The 11,843-nt window shown below is 32.0% G+C and overlaps 1 non-coding gene across 1 annotated transcript; it reads right to left on the bottom strand.

Moving 5' to 3' along the window:
* Positions 1 to 5,541: 5,541 nt before the first annotated feature.
* On the bottom strand, positions 5,542 to 5,647 carry LOC128035033 (small nucleolar RNA R71). The gene has a single exon (XR_008191437.1). It is a non-coding gene; the product is annotated as a small nucleolar RNA R71 (small nucleolar RNA).
* Between the last annotated feature and the right edge of the window lie 6,196 nt (positions 5,648 to 11,843).

The raw sequence follows: 11,843 nt of genomic DNA, 5'->3' as shown, positions 1-11,843 counted from the left end.
ATTATCCATAAACTCAACTTGCTTATGAAATATGTTAGATTTCAAAGGTAAGAATTCTTGATTAATCATACCCGGTCCAGTCACATCACATTACATCACAGGAGTAACATGTTTACCTATACTCCGGCCATCTATCTTTCTACCAAGAGTTTCAACCTAACTTGCCAACATAGTAACTGACTCTAAATCATAAACACTAGCTACCATTGTAGGCTTTGCCCTTGTTACTTCACATTGATAATTATTCAATGTCATCTCCTTAATAAACTCTTGAGCCACCTCAAGTGTTTTGTTATTCAATGTTCCCCCTAGCTACTACATCAATCATTTGCCTAGTAATTGGACTTAAACCGTCTTAAACCATTATAGAAGGTCTGAACTTGTAGTCATAAAGGTAGAACCATGATGAAGGCACATTCTCAAAAGATCTTTAAGTGTTTCCCAAGTGTCATAAATTGTCTTAGGCTCTAACTAAAAAAATGAAGAGATATTATCCTCAACTTGGTTGTCTTGGCTAGTAGAACATACTTCAATGAAAACTTTTCTGTCTTCTGAACCCAAGTATTGATGGAACCTTATGGAACTAAATTCAACCAATGCTTTGATATATTTATTAAAGAAAATGGGAACAACCTTGAGCGTATGGCATCATTAGAAACACCATTGATTGAAAGCATTGCAAATCTCTAAAAAATTTGCTAGATGAGCATTTGGATCTTCATCTTGTAACCCATCAAACTGAACATACTGCTGCACCATTTGAATTGTGTTTGAGTTTATCTCAAAGTTATTTGTAGATACAGTCGGTCTACTCATACTAGACTCAGCCCTAATCAAAGTTGGCTTGACATAGTCATACATAGTCCATGGAGGATCTTTCATTTCTTCAATAATATCTTCTTCCCCTTGATTGTCTAGGATAGTCTAACGCTGATCTTGCCTTGCTTCTCTAACCTCTCTTCAATTTTTACGAGCAGTTGTTTCAATCTCACTATAAAAAATGATTGGTTCTAATGGGTTGCCTCTAGTCAAAAACCAAAAGAACCTGTCAAAAAACAAATGAAAGCCAATCAATAACTCAAAATTAGAATAAAACCAAAATAACATAAACTAAAATAAGATGGTTAAATTAACAAAATAAGATTTTGCTAATATCTTAGTCCCCGGCAACGACGCCAAAAAGTTGATGCCCACTAAACTAACTAATAAATTGACCAAGGCAAGCACCTATCAATTAATAGTATAGCTATGATGAGCACATATATCGTTCCTTCGAGGACTACAATTATTAGTAATTACCACCTTTATATTATTTAACCTAATAATTCAAATGTTTGATTAAAATTAAATCAAACTATCTAAATTAACTAATGAATACACCAAAGAATGAAACACAAAACCAATCAAGTATCAACCAAGTGACAAAACAATACCTAGGTAAGAATCCACCTAGATTTCATCTATAATTCTCAGTCTAATTTATGCATTTTATCTTTTTAGCTATTTGATCCGTAGAAATCCTTAATTTATACTAATATCTCTTTCGAGCATAAGAGCAACTAACTCTAGGTTGATTAATTAAAATTTCTTTCTAATTAAAACTCTTATCATTGCATTAATTCGCTCTATGGATCCCCCTATTAGATTTGACTCTAATCTGGTAGATTTATGTCACCTTATTTGTAGGATAGCATGCAACTCCATCCAATTATGCAAATCTAATCACAAGAAAGGTCTATTCAACCTCAAATTTATGCACTTCAAACATGAATTAACACTTTAAAATTTTTAATCCAAGGATAATAAAGCAATCATAATTGAAAACAAAGAGACTAAGAATTTATTACATAAAAATAGAAATCAAACAATAGAATCCATCTTATGGTTCATCTCCCCTAGGTATTAAGAGATTTAGTTCATAATGGCAACAGTAGAAACAAAAAAATACAATACAATCACTAGAATAAAAGAAATCCATGATAACTCTTTTAAAAATCAACTTGGACTCTTGAATCTTAGAGGAAAATTGATTGAAAATTGGCTCCAATAGTGTTCTCCAAGCAATTTTCTTCCCCTCCCTAGGTGGTTGCCTCTTTTCCCTTTTATTTCCTTATTTATATACTATTAAAGTGCAAAAAACCCCTAAAAATTGTAACTTTTAGCTGTCAGTGCACATATTTCTCGATATCGACACACCTTGGACACACAACTGTATAAATCCACACAATCGTATAGATTGCATGTGTGAAATCTGCTGCATGTGTTCTAATTTCCTATTGTTCTAATATCCACCATTTTCTACTCCATTTGCTCCTAAGTACCCTATTAAGCATAAAAAAATAAATATAAAGAATTAAGAGTATATTATATAAAATTAATATCACATAATCACCCTCAAAAATGCAATAAGAATAAGGCTAAAATATGTTACTTTTGACACTGATCAAAATCAAACTCCATTTTCTTTAAAGCTTAACATTCGACGATACAAAATAATAAGGTAATCAAGCTAGTTTTCATGTAATTTTTATAGAGTTATGATCATGGAAGCTTGACTTAGCTAGCCCATGTATCAATTTGTTCAATCGTTGAATTTTTAGCAAGTTTTTATTGTTGAGAAATTGATGAATTAGGCTAGAAATTGATAAAATTAAGCTTGGATCATGATAAGGACTAAATTGTAAAGCTTAATAAACTTGATAGTTAACTTTGTAACATTACAGACAAAATTGAATAAATTGAAAACCTATCATGAAATTATGCTATAAATAGAAAATATAAGGTCCTTAATGAAATAATGTGAAATAGGATTTTGATATGAAGCTAAATATCGAGAGATATGCATATCTCGAGTTTATGGATTGAATTGAATAAAATGAAAAATATGTTTGACTTTGTATTTAAATATCAATTGGATAAAAATTGATATTTTTTTATTTGTCGTATTATCATACATAGCTAAAGATGATACCAAACCGTCGAGAGGGAAAGGAAAAGCGAGTCGTCGACGAGTGACATGAGGATTTAATTTATACTTTTATGATTCAAGCTCATTACATAAACACATATACATATGCATATAAACACATATGTTTGATACGATACTACCTATTGAGGTAAGCATAATACTATTGCATGATTCAGTTAATGAATATTGATATTGAATGTCGAAATTTAGATTAAATTGAATATAGTAGAAAAGATAATCAAATGAATTGATAAATAAGATGGGGTATGAACCGACAATGAAATGTAGTGAATTACATTGAATTGGTCATGGTATAAATGAATAAGTGATTTGTAGTAATTTGGTGTAGTAGATTAAACTAGTTTTCACACTTTAGGATCTTAAATACAAGCATTTTGGTTAAGTTTTAATTAAATTTTTGTAATTTTAGTTAAATTCAATAAAGTGTGTAATTTGAGTCTTTTATTGACCTTAGAGGCTGAATAAGGCCGAAGAGTGAGCTAATATACTTTATGAGAGTACAGGAGACCATTAGAAGGTGTGCAAACTCGATACTGGTCACTATGTTGCAACACGGAGCATTAGATGTCACAACATAGAGAGCAGAATAGAAGAATTCCAAGACTACCTTCAATGTTATGACACAACCTGAGGATGTCGCGGCATACCCTTGAAAATACCCTAAAGTTGAGCATATTGCCCTCGATTTTGTGACACAGGACCTGCTGTGTCGTGACATCACCTCTGTATGGGAAATAATTACGAGTTAAGAGCATTTTTCTTTGCACAATCAAATGTTAAGAATGAGGATGACAGCTGACCTAGGGTCAAGGATGACGACCACTCTAAAGTCTATAAACAGGCTCATTTAACACATGTTATGAGCAACTTTTGATATTGTATAATTTTATATTTTGATCTAGTCTTTAGTTTTTCTCTTTTCTTAGGTTTTAGATTTTATTTTAATTCTTGTTACTTGCTTTTGTGGAGAGATCAAATTTATGAAGTACAATGAAACTCTGTGAGGATTCGATTCTTAATTCTAAATACAGATCAGGCTTCTTCTAAACCTTATTCTCTTGAATTATCTTTCATGTTTATTCTTTTTTATCAAGTTTATATAACTTACTATATCCATGAGGAACTAATCATCCTATGGAGGATTAGTTAGTGGAGGTATGATTGATTAACTATTTTGCAGGGGTTTCTCAACGGGTCAACTGTTCAAGAAAGAAAAAAGCCTAAATCTTAGGCCTGGCAACCCTAAGAAGTCATTAAGGTAGAAATTAGCCCAATTTTGGTATTGTCTATCCATGAACACCCTAACCCTGAATCAGTCTAGACTGTGAGGTTGAGAGATAAGTAGTTTTTACCGAATCAGTATTCTAGTAGAAGATCGGAAGATCCTATTGGGATATGTACTAGTTGATTGAACGAGAAAACCTGAAGTGACAGATGATTATGACTACTAAAGCAAGCTAATCACCCATGACCAGATTTGATATATTTTCATCTTTGATTTCTCATGTTTTATTTATTTCTTTACTTTGTTTTATTATTATTTTTAGTTTAGTCTACTAAAACCTTTCTTTTTTTTTATTTTTTTCTAATATAATCCAATTAAAGTACTAATTAGATCTATTAATGCTTAGGTTAGAATTAATTTAGTGCGCTCCTCCCTTGAGTACGATCTTCGGAATACTCACCTACTTCATTGTAACTATATTACAACCTGACCCATATTCTTGCGGATACCGTATTTTACATATTTTATGCAGGAATTCTTCTCTAGACATTGGTACATTCGAAGGCGATCAAGTTGTTGGCACTATTTTCGGGGAGGCAACGTTACTATATTGATTTTAATTTTTACATATTAATAGAATAATTAGGAAATTTTTAGGTTATAGCTAAGAATTTATTTTTCTTATGTTCTATTAATCTTGTCTTTTTGGGTTTACTGTATGACTCATAGTAGGGGAACACCTATAGAGCCAACCACAGATCCAGAAAGAATAATCTAAAGGAATCATTGACAACAACAACAACAACAACAACAACAACAACAACAACAGCAACAGCCAATGCAAAATCTGCTACCTGCTGGAGGTAATTTACCACCATCTAAGAATCCACTGTTTAACAAGGCTTACAATAAAAATCTAGAAGATCCACCACCACTTGCACATCTAACCGCAACTATAAACATGGCACGTAACGAGAGGACTTTGAGGGAATATGCGCTACCGAATCTGGATATGGTTCAATGGAGTATAGCGAGGCCAACTATCACAGCCAACAATTTTGAGATTAAGCCAGCTATGATCCAGATAATCTAAAATAATTTGTATTTTCCAGGAGCAATGATAGAAGATTCAAGTCAGTATCTAAAATGGTTCCTCTAGCTTTGTGATACCTTCAAATACAATAGCGTCACTGGTGATGCTATCTGCCTTCGGTTGTTCCCCTTATCATTAATCAATAACACCTTTTCTTAGCTAGATTTGCAGGTACCAGGATCAATCACGACATGGGACAAACTTACAGGGAAATTCCCATTAATAAGACGGTCTAGCTAAGAAGGGAAATTTTGATGTTTAAACAATTAGAGGGGGAAAGTTTTCATGAAGCATGAGAGAGTTTTAAAATGTTGATTCAGAAATGCCCACACCACAGATTTCCTGAGAGGTTACGATTGCAAATTTTCTACAATGGGTTAGATGTGCATTCAAGGTCAGGATTAGATGGAGCAGCAGGAGGTGCATTAATGAACATAACAGGTAAGGATGCGTACGAATTAATAGAAAGTATGGCAATGAAATCTTGCCAGTGGCCAAATAAATGATATACATACGACCAACGATCATCTACAATAAAGGCTGTCTAGGAGGATGACAGATATCAACAATTAATAGACAAAATCAACCGAATAGAGGCTGAAAAGAATGCACTATCTATATATGGAGGAGTCAAACCGCTCTTCCACTTGATGTGAACTATATCAAAAACAAGGGTAGAAATCCCTCTTCAAATACATACAATCTCAAATGGAGAGGTCACCCAAATCTGAGATAGGAAGGAAACCTAGGAGGAGGTGATAGCTCTAATCAAGTTAAAAAAACTAACTATCAACCTCCTTATTTATAGAAACCTCAAGAAAGGGCCAACCCGAATGACCATACTGTATGTGGTCAATGATTTGATAGAATCGAAGGGGAAATGTAGTCAATGAGAATAGATATGAAGCATGTGCAGTTTGAGTGCACCAATTCAACAAGAACATTGACGAAGTTTGAAGATCAAATAAGCCAATTGATGAGCATGATAGGGAATATAATAATACAAATTGGCACAGGTATTCCTAGTAATACCGAAAATAATCCTTTTAGAGAATAGAAGGAGCATGTAAAAGCTATAGCACTCCGATCGGGTAAAGTATTAAGTAGCCCAGAGAACCCCACTAAAGAGATGAATAAGGAGAATACAGATGATCTTCAGGAAGAACATTTAGAAGTTGATGATGAACCTGAAATAGAGGAAGTAGTTGCACCCATAGTTGAGCCAGAGATAGAAACAATTAAAGATTCTATCGTTGCAAAGATATCGTTCCCTTCAAGGCTAGAAGAGAAGCGAAAACGAGATAAAGACGAGTTTGTAATTTTTTAAAACTTTTTCAAAACGTTAATGTCAATCTACCTTTGATTGAATTAATTGAGTAAGTTCCTAAGTACACTAAATTTTTAAAAGAAATTATGTCTAGGCGTAGGAAAATTAAGGGAGGAGAACAAATTAACATGAGAACTTCTTGTAGTGTTATTATTCCTAGACAGGTTCCCTAAAACCTGAAAGACCCGGGAAGCTTTACAATTCCCAAAAAGATAAGGAGAATTCATTTCAATAGAGCCCTATGCGATTTAGGAGCTAGTATCAATTTAATGTCTCTATCAATATGTGAAAAACTCGGGTTAGGGGACCTCAAGAATACCCAAATAATACTACAGTTGGCTGACAGATCTTCAGTGCATCCGAAAAGAGTATTAGAAGATGTGTTAGTCAAAGTGCATAGATTTATCATTTTAGCAGACTTTGTAGTTCTAGATTTTGAAGAAGATCGAGAGATACCAATCCTGTTGTAAAGACCTAATCTAGCCACTTCAATGTCCACCATTGATATAGAAAATAATGAATTAACAATGAAGATTAATGGTGAAACGAAAGTTTCTAAATGTGGCCACCAATAGAGTGGAGAAAATAAAAAGGACTTTGGGGAGCATTGTAATGAATTATCTATTTTTAACCCTAATAAACCCAAATCAAGGGGTTTACTTCCTTTAATCCATGTAGGTAAAAAGATTAAGTTCAAGGAAAGAGATAAACAAAAGAAGGTTGAGTGGCATGACGGGCGATGGACTAATACTAAAAGAACCAAAGATTCATCCTTATGTGAAATAATGGTGTTATCGGATGAATATGGTACTAAACTTGATTTTTAAATTGATGTTTAACTTTTTGTAAATTGTTGTATATTTAACTAATTGTTTAGTCTAGATTTTAATTTTTACTAAACCGTGACATTCTTGAAATTGAAAATTTGGGCAGAAACAGAGTCAATGTTGCAACATGACAATCTCGTGTCGCAACACTAAGGCTAGAATCAACAGAGTTGAGAAAATCAACTCGACGTCGCAAGACAGACTTTGTGTGTCGTGACGGAAAAGTTAGTTTACGTAGAAATCCAAAATCCCAGAGTGTGTCATGACATCGAACCCTAATGTCGCAACAACGAAAAACTGACAGGGATGTCACGATACAGAATCCCTATGTCACGATATCGCTGTAACTTTATGTAGGGTTGACCCGACCCATTTGCGCAACCTGGCTGATTAATCCCTAATTATACTTGGTTTTAAGCCCACAAATCTTTATTTTAAAACTCCAAAACATTTATTAACCATTACTTTAATCTCTAATTCTTTAAAAATCCTCTAAACTTATTAAAACCCTAAAGTTCTCAAAATCTCCCAATCTCCTTTTGTTCCCAAAATCTTTGTTTTGCAAATCTTATTTTCGAAATAGACTCACTCGATGCAAGGATTTGGAAACATAAAAAACAAGATTTCCCAAGCGAATCTAATGAATCTGCATTTAGGGTTAAGGGTTCCTAAACTCCTATTATTCCAATAGTGTAACACTTTATACTCAGCCAGGTTGCCAAGCCCGAATATTAGGATGTCACCACCGTCTCACAATATACACAGTACAAATTAGCTCATTCTTAAAGAAAAGTATTCCATTTTAACATATGCACAAGGTATGAGTCAAACTTACTCTAATCATCCTTAATACATACTAAACATACATCAAATAATCTTACAAATATAATTAAACATGCATAGGGTTCATTTAGAAGAATTTCAAAACTGACTATGTAGGTATTGATACTAAAACAAAAGTATCGATATTTCCTTTAAATGGTATTGATACCCATTGGAAAATCGGTTCCAAAACATCATCGAAATTATTAAATATCAAATCCCAAAAAATATCGGTACATTTATTAAAGAATCGATTATTTTACCTCGAGTTTCGATACTTGTGATAAGGTATCGATACCAAATTACAATACTAACTTCTTGCACAACGGAATATCATAGAGGTATTGTTTTTTAAAACTTGAATATCGATACCTCTACTCTAGACACCAAAAATACAACATAATAAGGAAAATAATCCATCCCAATCATAAATCATTCAACATGTAACTAATACCTCGTCAAATAAACAATAGAATGACCACAATAATAGTTCAATCATCGAAAACATGTCTGAGTAACCAAACGATATAACAAGAATGGTATACATAAATCCTAATAATTGATAAGCTATGAAAATAACCAAAAACATCATGGAAAACTTTATGCAATATTTCTACAACATTGCCTTATTCCCAAAACATGAACGAATAAATAAACACCTACAAATAAATGTAAAAGACTTGCTTGGATCACCCCTTGGAATCACACCGCTCACACTGGAATGCTACTAATCTGCAATGGATTAAAATTAGTGGGTGAGCTTAACAAGCTTAGTGAATGCCTAGAATTACTACCATGTAAACAACTCATCAAGCATTAACAAAACAACCATATAGCACAACCTTAACAGTTCCAGCTCTAATGTCATATTATACCCACTCCTGCATTATTTACTAGTTCATTTACATGGCATTACACATATAATTACACAATATTTAAGCATATATCACAATACTCATAAAAATATTTATAGATAATTTGACACTTGAGCTATGAAACGTAAAAGTGGGCTCTATCACCACTCATCAAATACACAGATCTCCAACACACCAAAAGACTCATAGAGTCGAACAGATCCAAAAAAGTGAAGCATATAGCTAATTCTCTCCATCACACCAAACATGTCTCATTAAATGAAACTTAGCTCACATTCCCTAATCTCTCCATCATGTCCCAGAGCCTCAACGTCCAAATCACATAACACATATAGGTGAGTACTTACAATCCTATGGCATGCCAACTATATCCAATGGTCTCAAGGTTCACAAGCCCAAAATATCTGTTATTAACACACACATTTACTTACCATTCACTGCACTTTATCTCTGCATAATCACATTATTAGCATAACATATTCACTATCATATGGAAAGTATACCATGCCCACAATTAACTCTTTCACAATAGCCATCATAAGCTTATTACACGAGTAGCCACAATTAAACGGGTAGAAAAAGTACGTGAAAAATAAAAGCAATTGTGAGTGAGGTACTGCGAAAAAGAAAGAAAAGTGACAAAGTCACAACAATAGAAAACTCGTTCATTATTACACAATAAACTCCTAAGCTAATCATAGTTACTATATGATGCTGAAATTTCCTATAAGGAGACATAAGGAAGGTGAAAGAAGGAGAAATAAGGCGATGAGCGGGAAAGGGTTACTAAGGGGGAGAATAGGGGACAATATGACGTGTCAAACTATTTTCATGCTTGAAACTATTTGATGCTTATTATTCTTGAAATCCATACATGCCCTAAGCCTCAAAACGTTACAAGCCGAAAAGCCATATGTGATCTAGGGAAACTTACTCACATTTTGAAATCATACTGAATAATTGCATTTATGATTGTTTGTATTATGCTAGAATAATCAAAGTACTTGTATAATTTATTGACGGATTCCTACATTTGATACCCTTAATGCTTGTATGCTTTGTAATATACTGAACTTAACTGTTTGGTATCAAAAGTGGTAAGTCACTATATATTATGCCGTAATTATGTGTGAATATGATTTACTATATCATTAAAGTTTACGATTTATATGATATTTCTTTTATGCTTTATTATTAGAATCTGTTTTAAAATTATAATCGGACAAAATGTTAAAAAAAATTCGAGTCAGTGAAAAGCATTTTACAATTTACACATCTCTGGATTTTTCTTTTATCTCTGAATTACAAGTTTTAGTAATCTTTTATCTTTTAAATTCAGTCTTTCATTACTATTCCATGTTAAGGATTTAATGTATGTTTTGTTTTTTTTCTTTTTAGGAATGGTAAGTTGAAGTTCTTCTACGTGACATTTTCATGAAATTTCACCACCATATCTTAATCGCGTTGAAGATGATATTGTTTCCAAACATATATACTCACTATTTATGTTGTTAGCAATTTTCTTTTACTCATTAAATGTTGCTTCTTTTTTGCAGAATTTCAATGTCACCTGCCAAGACAGTTGACACTCACTTTCGTGAAGAAATTGTACACTTTAGATTCTACTACAAAGATTGCTTATATGAGTCTAAAAAGAGCTTTATGTTGACTAAAAGTTTAAAGAATTACTTATTGCTTTGCATTTATTATTTATATTATGCTGAAATTTATAAATAAAAGCAATTGTTTAAATAAAGTGTTTGTGACTGATTGTTTCATGCAAATTCTTTTTACCCAAAGTGAAACTTATATCTACTGCTACTTTTACTTCATTCGAAACTTAAACTTTATATGTAATTACCCTTTATACAATTATGTCATCAACATGCCATAATTTTAATTAAAGATTCGCAATAGTGTACTATGGTTATATTTCCTTAAATCCTACACTTTACATATAAGTTCTATAATATCAATTTCAATGTTTTATATTAATCAAATTATTTCCTAAATCAAAGGGCTTTTGTATATTTCCTTCTTTATATCACATTCTCTTTACTTTTAATCTTAATAAATTCATGAAAACAAACTTTCGATTCTATTTTAGCTGATCATTTCTTGATAATGTAAATCGATGGTATGGTAACCCATACTGGTTTATTTGCATGTTCTTAACTACAGTGTTTTGAGTGTCTTTTATGCTTCTATATGATTTCATCAAGAGATATTTGAAATATTGAAACAATATATTATTCTATCAAAAATATAAAAGTAAAAATATTAGCATTTGAAAATTAAATCAAACATAAATATGAGAAAATAATAAAACATAAAAAATTAAAATATAACTAATTAAAATTAAAATAAATCCAAATAAAACTTTAATGAAGCAAAATTAGATACCCATTGAAATATATATTATGTAATATATACTAATTGAAAATATTTTAAATTGTTTTTTAATTTTTTCTTTGATTATTTTATTATTCATTTTATTGAGTCTAAGATGGATAATTTTATATCCATTAAAACCCATGCATTGCACGGACGAAAAACTTGAAAGCGACATTTTCAACACAAATCTCTGGGTACATTTAATTTTTACAAGACCTGTATTTTCTATTTACTAATTTAGTCCTTATAATTTTATATTTATTCTTAATTCAAAAATAACTTAATAATATT

The sequence above is a fragment of the Gossypium raimondii genome, chromosome 11 (genome assembly GCF_025698545.1).
Source record: "Gossypium raimondii isolate GPD5lz chromosome 11, ASM2569854v1, whole genome shotgun sequence".
NCBI lineage: Eukaryota > Viridiplantae > Streptophyta > Magnoliopsida > Malvales > Malvaceae > Gossypium > Gossypium raimondii.
The sequence above is the reverse complement of the archived record's forward strand: the minus strand, read 5'-3'. Positions and strand labels throughout refer to the sequence as shown.